Source organism: Triticum dicoccoides, chromosome 5A (assembly GCF_002162155.2).
Source record: "Triticum dicoccoides isolate Atlit2015 ecotype Zavitan chromosome 5A, WEW_v2.0, whole genome shotgun sequence".
Lineage (NCBI taxonomy): Eukaryota > Viridiplantae > Streptophyta > Magnoliopsida > Poales > Poaceae > Triticum > Triticum dicoccoides.
In genome coordinates this window covers 426997793-427007249 of record NC_041388.1, presented here as the reverse complement: position 1 = coordinate 427007249, position 9457 = coordinate 426997793, and positions in this window count along the sequence as shown.

Below are 9457 nucleotides of genomic sequence, written 5' to 3'. Positions count from 1 at the left end.
ATTCGGGAGTTGCATAATCTCATAGTCATAGGAACATGTATAAGTCATGAAGAAAGCAATAGCAACAAACTAAACGATCATAGTGATAAGCTAACGGATGGGTCAAGTCAATCACATCATTCTCTAATGGTGAGATCCCGTTCATCAAATGACAACTCTTGTCCATGGCTAGGAAACTTAACCATCTTTGATTAACGAGCTAGTCAAGTAGGGGCATACTAGTGACACTATGTTTGTCTATGTATTCACACATGTACTAAGTTTCCGGTTAATAAAATTCTAGCATGAGTAATAAACATTTATCATGATATAAGGAAATATAAATAACAACTTTATTATTGCCTCTAGGGCATATTTCCTTTAGTGCGCCCAATGGAGGGGGAGCTGGTGGTGGGTATGTGCTCTCCCATACCCAACAGACCACAAGGCCATTGTCAACGCACTGAGGAGCCTGTGACATCTTTGAAGAGAGGCTATGTCGCAGCGTGTCACCGGCAACGATGGCCGCTTCGTCATCACGTTCATAGAGAAGACGGACTGGCAACAGGTGCTTCAGTTTGGTCTGTGGCACTACAGGAACGACGATGTGATTTTTCTGGACAGCGACGGCAAAGGGAACCCTGCGGATGTGCGCTTCGACTCCTTTAAAATTTGGGCGCAAATCTTGGGGCTCCTGGTCTACCTCAAGACGGAGCAAATGGGTGGATCCATCAAAAGAAGCTCGGCATCTGGTCGCGGTGTCGCACCACAACAAAAAGATCGTCGACAAGCACCTCTGCAACTGCGCTGAGAACTCGGTGGACAAACCTATGAGGAACTCCATCAACATGACACTGGTTGGTTGCAAGAAGATCAACTACGACATCAAGTATGAAAATTGCCTAACTTTTGTTTTTTTGATGTATCTTTGTGGGGCATAAGACGTGGAAGTACAGTAGCATGCCAAAGGAGATGCGGGAGGTGTCCTTCTCCACCGACATAAGGGCGCCACCATATTGGAGCTTAGTCCGAAGGCACATCGACACAGCTGCAACTTGGGCGGTAGGGGGGTTGTTGGTCAGCTTCATGTCTACCACTAGATTCACAACTGCGGGTGTTGTAACCTGATTGCAACTGCATTCCCCCCAATACAACTACAACTGGGGTTGGTAAGTTTTTTGTTGTTGGGCAGTTGCATGTCACCACTAGAGTTGCAACTACAAGCGTTGTAACCCCAATTGCAATTAGAGAACCCCAAACACCACGTGTAACTGGGCCTGTAGGGGGTTGTTGGTCAGTTGTATGTCCACCACTAGAGTTACAACTGTAAGTGTTGCAAACCGATTGCAACTGTGTAGCCCAAGCATGGCTGCAAAATAGGGCCGGTAGGGGGATTGACTTGCTTGGCCACCACTAGACTTGCAACTGCAAGTGTTGCAACCCTCAGCAACCGCACGACCCCCGACGCGACCGCAACTAGGCTGGAAAGGGGAGGGAGTTGTCGGCTAGTTGCATGCCCACTGTCGGTGTCAAAACCGGCGGATCTCGGGTAGGGGGGTCCCGAACTGTGCGTCTAGGATTGATGGGTAATAGGAGACAGGGGACACGATGTTTTTACCTAGGTTCGGGCCCTCTCGATGGAGGTAAAACCCTACTCCTGCTTGATTAATATTGATGATATGGGTAGTACAAGAGTAGATCTACCACGAGATCGGAGAGGCTAAACCCTAGAAGCTAGCCTATGGTATGATTGTTGTGTATATTGTATATCTATCGACTAGCCTGGCCTCGGTTTATATAATGCACCGGAGGCCTAGGATAACAAGAGCCCTAGCCGAATACGCCGGTGGGGAGAAGTCCTTGTCTTGATCGCCAAGTCTTGTGGAATCTTCCTTGTATGCGGTAGCCGTCCGAACTGGCCCATGAGTATACGGCCACAGGGGTCCTCGGCCCAATCTAATAGATCGGGAGACGACGTGGTGAGTACCCCCTAGTCCAGGACACCGTCAGTATCCCCCTGAACCGGTCTTCAAGTTAGGGACGCTCCTCGATTCTTCCGAACTGTTCTTCATGTTCGATTGCTGGTCTTGAAAACTGGTTCAACAAATCTTCTTTATCTTCGATCTTGAGGATCGCCGAAATGCATTCGACGAGTTTACACGTCAGGTATCCGAGGAGCCCCTTTAAGTTTCCGGCCTTTATCAATGCCTTGTTTATTTTTATGCCACACCTCGGGTTTGAAGTTGTTCCCGGGAGGCAGGGTCCTCTTGCGTCCGAGCTCCAACGCCGGACTGCATTCGAGGTATCTTTTGCAGCCGAGCACCAACGCCGGACCGCTTCCCAGCTCTAGCGCCGGAATGTATCCGACCTCCAACGCCGGACTATGTATCCGAGCTCCAACACCGAAATATATCCGAGCTCCAACGCCGGACTGTGTCCAGGCTCCAATGTCGGACTATATCCGAGGTGTCATATCACCTTGGTTCAAAAAAGTTTGAAGGAGTTTAGCCGAGCTTAACGCCGGAAATGCCCTCTATGGAGCCAGTCATTAGCGCATGAGCTTTATGCCGGACTGCTTCAGAGGTGGTGCACCACCCCGAATGTGGGCCGATTTTTGTCAATATTTTTGATTGGTGCAATTTATTCTCTGCCGAGATATATAGCCAGTAGCCCTCAAGGTGGGTATCGGTCTAAAACCAGAGATGCACTTGAAGGATGACGTAAGACCGCTGATCCCAGTAGCCGCTCAGACTCAGGTTGATTTGCAAAATCGGCCTGAGGATCAAGTCCAAGCTCGGTAGAGTACTTTGGGACACTAAAAGCGGCGTGCTCAGTCCTCGAGACTCAGGTTGGGTGCGGCCGACCAACCTGAGGATCAAAATCTCCTCGGAAACTATATTGCACATAAAATTTTCTGCATTAGACAAGCAATGCAGAAGCCCCCGAGACACTGGTCGGGTGGCAACACCAGATCAGGGGATCAATGTGCCCCTTTAATATTTGTAAATAATAAGCCCGAAGCCTAGTAGCCCCCGAGCCTTAATGCGGGCACGGGTGGCCGAATTAAGGATCAATATCCATAGTACAATCACAAATTATGTGTAATGACTCTATGTATCCAAGTACTTTACGTCATTAATGCTCGGATCCGCATTGTACAAAACTTTGTTGACCGACCATCGGCTTCCACCTCCTCGGCCAGTAGCCGAGGAGTGTTTGTCCTACTTTATAAAGCCTTTAAGAGGACGACAAACAAGGCAATCTGGCCATACGGTTTTATAAACAAAGGTACGCGGAGAGATATGTTATATTACTGTTTAACAGAAGAAATGTCTTCCAAAGAAAATAGTCCCGCTATCGGTTCCTTTCTTTGGGTTGTCATGCTAAGCATGATCATAAAACCTCAGCTCCAATGTAAGAGAAAAATATCGAGGATTTAGTTTGGGAGGCTAGTTAATAGCCCCCGGTAGTGTTCGGCGACAGTCGAGGTCAAGCCGTAAACACTTCGTCCAATGTTATGAACGGCCTGTTATTTAACATAGTCATCGGATCGCTGACCAGTTTACGTTTATTGTGACAGTCAGTTTTCTGCTTTCTCCACTGAGGTGCTTAACCATGTGAGCTGGAAGCACAATCGCAGTGGTTCTCCCTTTGCACACCTAGCTGAACAAAGCGGAACGTAGGAGGCAAGCACAGGAGCCGGGCAACCCAACTATTGACCGAAGACACAATTCGAAACCGATGCGTATATAGCAATATCTGAGAATGTTTTTGCCGAATCCCTAAAGGTGTCCAGCGTTGCACTGCGAGACTAATGCTGGAAAAGCACAAATAGTTTAAAAGTGCCAAAAAAGCTTGGAAAACAAAGAAACGTCAGTAAAAACATGACGTCCGAACAATATCAAGTGTTTGGTGCCAATCCGAAAATTGGTCTTAGAAAAAAAAAGTGCTTCTGTCGTGCTTTAACATTACACATCCGATCTCAAGACTTCAAGCGGGTCAGCCTACGGCTGGCTATTGACCACACACTCACGTCGAAAAAGGAGCAGTAGAAAAAGACTTTGCAACGACCAAGAAGAAAACACATTTACTATAAAATAGCTCATATAAATTTAAGAGCCCCCAAGTGACTTGGGTGAAAGAATGATTTCATGTACCGAAGTACTTATACCATATCTATGTTCAACTGAACTTTAAACGCGTCTTAACCGACCGTCAGCTTCTCCCTCTTCGGTCAAGGACCGAAAAGTGTTATGTACTCCATCGGTCGAGAATATCGACGGTGTTTCCAATAACCAGGCAATTAGGCCATAAGGCTGTAACAGACAAAGCGCGCTCAGGAAACTTATGCTATATTACTGCGAAGAGTAAGAAGCATCTTCGAAGAAAATAGTACCCCCACCGATACCTTTCTTCGGTGCTCATTGTTATTATGAGACTTGTGCAATAGATTTTTTGTACTCATTAGTTCCGTTGTGTGCCGACCATCATTGAATAACTATAAGAGCGCTAGCTTTCGGCTTCACCCAGTCTGAGGTCCGGCTCGGCTGACCCGATCATGACAATCGCAGAGGTGCTCCCTTTACTCCCTAGCCGAACAATCGGGAACGTAGGGGTAAACACAGGAGCGAGGAAACCCAGCTTGCAAATCGCTTAAGTCAATGTGGTGCATATTGTGGCGTAATACACGAACAAGGAACGAAGCCGTACAAGTATAATCATATGCAACAGGAAAAGCTTCATAAAGGAAGCCCCCAAGTAAACGGGGTATTTGAATTTATGCGTCACAAACAAAGTTTGGACAAGGAAATTTTTTAGAAGCAACTTTTTCCCAAAAAAGTATAATGCTTGGTCGAACCGAACGCAAGTTATAAATTAAAGCTTTGAGCATGAAAGCGACTTAGCTGGTTAATGTGTTCGGTATTGATGACGTGGTCCGAGCTTGATGCGGGACAAGGTGCCATCCCCCAAGCCGGTCCCGAGGTGGCGGAGCGAAGAGCTCGGCACTCCGAAGTGGTGACATAGCACGGTCAATGCAGGCCGGCAGAGTGATGCCGAAGTCCCCGGCGTGGGGTAATGAAGTGTTGACGAAGCCCCCCGTCCAGCCGAGGTGACGCCAAAGGATATAGTCCGGTTGGATCATTTTCCTGTACCACATAAAATAGTGCAAACCGGAGATAATAGTAATAATAAAAAAATCGTTGCATAATCAATAATTTATGAAAAGTGAGTAATAAAAGAAATATGGCCTGACGCCGAAGTCAATGTTGATGCAGGGCATCGGTGTGATGCGGTAAGGGCGTGGCAAAGCCTGAATTCACAGGTCAGTCCGAGTTCCGGATGTGGCATTCGCCGGACTATGTATGGAGACTGACCGGACCACCATGCGACCGTAATTAATGCGGCTACCATTTGATAAACCTGTGCACATATGATGGACAAACCAGAGTAATAATTCGTTGGAAAAAATTGAACCCAAACAAGCAAAAAATACTAGGATTAATAGCACCTGGTTTATTTGTTGTAGCAATCCGAAGGAAGGTGATTCCCAAAATTGGGACTCGATCCGCACACCCGTTACCGGAGTAGGTTGATGAAGAGATGATGAAGCCCCCTGTCCAGCCGAGATGTCGAAGTAGGTCGACGTGATGGACACCGGCTCGGAGGAGCAATAGTGCGGCCCTGCCAATGCAGGTCATGACATGGTCAATGCCGGCTTAATGAAATGACCGTGCGGCGATGCCGGTGTGCCCGCTCCGTGTAACCCGTGGGGCGGCGATGTTGGTGATGATTTATTCTTTGTGATGCTGAACTGTTGTTCAGCTTGCAGAGGTGATGATCCGAAGAAGTTGAGCTCGGCTCAACAAAGTGACGACGTGTCTATCGCAGGTTGGCAGCCGTGGAGCAATATTGTTGGACTGGTTTGACACCAGCATGATGTTGAAGATCATGTTAAAAAGATTTTTAGTGGGATGTGTTCGGAAACAAAACACAATACCCCATACAAAACTTCCTTCAAAAAGGATATCCGAAATCCCGTTCATAAAAAAGACGAACTCGGGTCGGATTCGTTTTCGCGCAGAAAACAGATCCAAAAAGTGATGCACTAATCGGAAGGTTCCCGGAGTTTGGACGGTCGGATCGAGCTGAAATTTGGAGGGCTGGTAGATATAGGAATTCCACAGCCGATCAACGGTTGGATCTTCCAAAGGACGTATGAGCTAGAAGCTGGACACCACGCCCTAAACTCGTCCAGATTCCCGTCCAGATTTGACAGGGCTCCGGTATATCGCGGATTGCCAGAGATTCCCCCATCGGAACTCGACGAAATTTTCCAGGGTTGTTGTAGACCCAATTCCGCACAATTCCACCGAAGCAATCGTTAAAATGACACTCGAGGGGGCGGTGGCGGTGGATACAAGTTCGCTGTCCAGAAAAACAGCACGGTCGCCCGAGGGCAATGTTGACATTGAGCCCGCGGGATCCCTGGATGATTCCTCCATGATCTTGATAGAGATCGGAGTTGACGTTGATGAAGGCCCTCATCCGAACATGATGATCGGAGATAGGGCGCAGTCCTTGGTCGAACCAAGGTGATAAGTCGAGCTGGTCACGAAGATGCCGAAGTCGCAGTTGATCTGCAGGCGAGCCATCGACCTTTTGCCGAACACACAGCGGAGCTCTCAATGAAAGCACCAATGTCGGTGTCAAAACCGGCGGATCTCGGGTAGGGGGTCCCGAACTGTGCGTCTAAAATCGATGGGTAACAGGAGACAGGAGACACGATGTTTTTACCCAGGTTCGGGCCCTCTCGATGGAGGTAAAACCCTACTCCTGCTTGATTAATATTGATGATATGGGTAGTACAAGAGTAGATCTACCACGAGATCAAAGAGGCTAAACCCTAAAAACTAGCCTATGGTATGATTGTTGTGTATATTGTATATCTATCGACTAGCCTGGCCTCGGTTTATATAATGCACCGGAGGCCTAGGATAACAAGAGCCCTAGCCGAATACGCCGGTGGGGAGAAGTCCTTGTCTTGATCGCCAAGTCTTGTGGAATCTTTCTTGTATGCGGTAGCCGTCCGAACTGGCCCATGAGTATACGGCCACGGGGGTCCTCAGCCCAATCTAATAGATCGGGAGACGACATGATGAGTACCCCCTAGTCCAGGACACCGTCACCCACCACTAGGCTTATAACCACAAGTGTAGCAACCTGAGTGCAACCGTTTGAACCCCCATGGGATGGCAATAGGGGTCGGTATGATTTTTGTAGGACTGTTGCATGTCCATCACTAGAATTGCAACGGAAAATATTTGTAACCCGATTATAACTACTTATAACTACACGTGCCACCAACCCGGCCGGAAGGTTTGCAACCCTGACTAGAACTATGATGGCCTCCAATGCGAGTGCAACTGGTGACAAGATTTTTTTTTCTTTTTCCTTTTTTCATTTTTAATAATCATAAAATTCTTTTAAAAAAAGATGAACGTTTTTATAAGACTTGTGATTCTTTTCCAAAAATGTGTTCTTTTTTAATTCATGATTTTTTTCCTAATTGTGAACTTTTTATAAGTTCACAGACATTTTTAAATTCAATAACATTTTTCCGAGTTGATGAACATTTTTAAAATACATGAGCAAATTTTCAAACACACAAAAGATATTTTTTTGAATTCGCAAAAAAAGATATCAGTAAACTATGTTTAATACGAGAACATTTTTTTGTTTCCAACAGGCCAAACAATCCACCTGAAACCCGATTATAACGATCATTCACGCAAAATGACCGATGTGTATTGCTGGCCGTACATATATGTGCACATGCAGAGTCTAATTGGTTTGGTGCTAATAATTGACATGCCAATTGTTGGCAAGTCTAAAAATTTGACCCTCAATTGGTTGGCTACCAATTGATTCTTGCCCACCTCTCAAAAAGTTGTCAACTTTTGGCAACTTTTGATTTTGCCAAATATTGGCAATGCCAAACTTTGGCAAAGAACCAAATAGCCTCGCAATCACCAGCTGTATCAAAGGAAAAGAGTGGCATTACATTGGTCACTGCACACGATGCCAAACTTTTGATTTTAACAAGTAACTATATACGAAGAGAAATGAATGAATCTATACTCTAAAATATGTCTATAATCCTAAATGCAGCGACTATTTACCGCAATAAGCGATCGCTGCGGGATGTCTCGCTGAAGAGTTTCGAGTAATCAGGCTGGCCCAGTTCACGCAGAAAAAGAAAAATAACATACCGGAGAAGCAATATTCGATCCCTGCTCTTCTAGCCACTGCACCCAACTCTCGCTGGTGATAAGAATGAGATGCGTTCTGTAGTTGAGGCGAGTGAAGCCGGGCTTCCATTTGTTTTCATGGTTTTTTTCCTTTTGTTTTTCTTCGGCTTTTTCATTTTCTTTTTTGTTCTCCATTTTTTTACTTTTCCTTTTCCATTTTTTTCTTTCTTTTGTTTTTCTTCTTCTTTGGGAATTTGTTTCTTTTTTGGTTTTCCTTCAAATGCTTGTCCAACATTTTGTCAAACACTTGTTTAAAAGTTTCTTAAATACTTGTTCAACCTTTTTTCAAATACTTGTTCAACATTTTTATATACTAGATCAATATTTTTTTAAATACTTGTAGAACATTTTTTCCAAACACGTGTTCAACATTTTCAAATGCTTGTTCAACATTTTTTAAATAATTGTTCAACACTTTTCAAATACTTTTTTATATATATACTCTTCTTCTATACTTTTGAAAGTATGTACTCTCATCCTCAATATACCTCATATACGCATTAATTATATCTCTTTATTTTTCTCAATATACTTCATTAAATATTCTAAAATACCTCAATACGAGTTTTGTTGAAAAAATATCATCTGCGACGTACTTTTTGTAATATACCTTTTTCACGTACGAACATATCAGTATATACGTAAACATTTAAAAATATATAGGCTCATATAATTTTTTTTCATGAAACTCATTTTGGGATACCTAATAATTACTAATGAAGTATATTAAAAATAATAAAGAAGTATAAAAGATTCATCTATGTGGTATATGAGGAGCGGGATTACGTACTCCCAGGAGTACACAACCAGTTATTCTTCACCCGAGGTAATCTTATGATTGCTTCCTAAATAAATTACGTTTAGAATATAAATAGTTACATGCATATTGATTTAATATGTAAAATTTGGTATAAAAAACAAAATATAGGTTATAATAATAGAAAAATCACATTTTAAGTATGTTTTACATTATATTTTTACATTCGTAATTCTACGTAACATAAAATATTTTACAGAGAGTACATATTTTTCTTATGCTCTCTTTTTATGTATGAAATAAGACAAAAGTTATAAAACATAAAAATACGATGCATTGATGTCAAAATTGAGAGGGGGTGAAGAATAACTATTCCTCACCCAAGGTGACGAATAGCGTGACCCTGTATGTA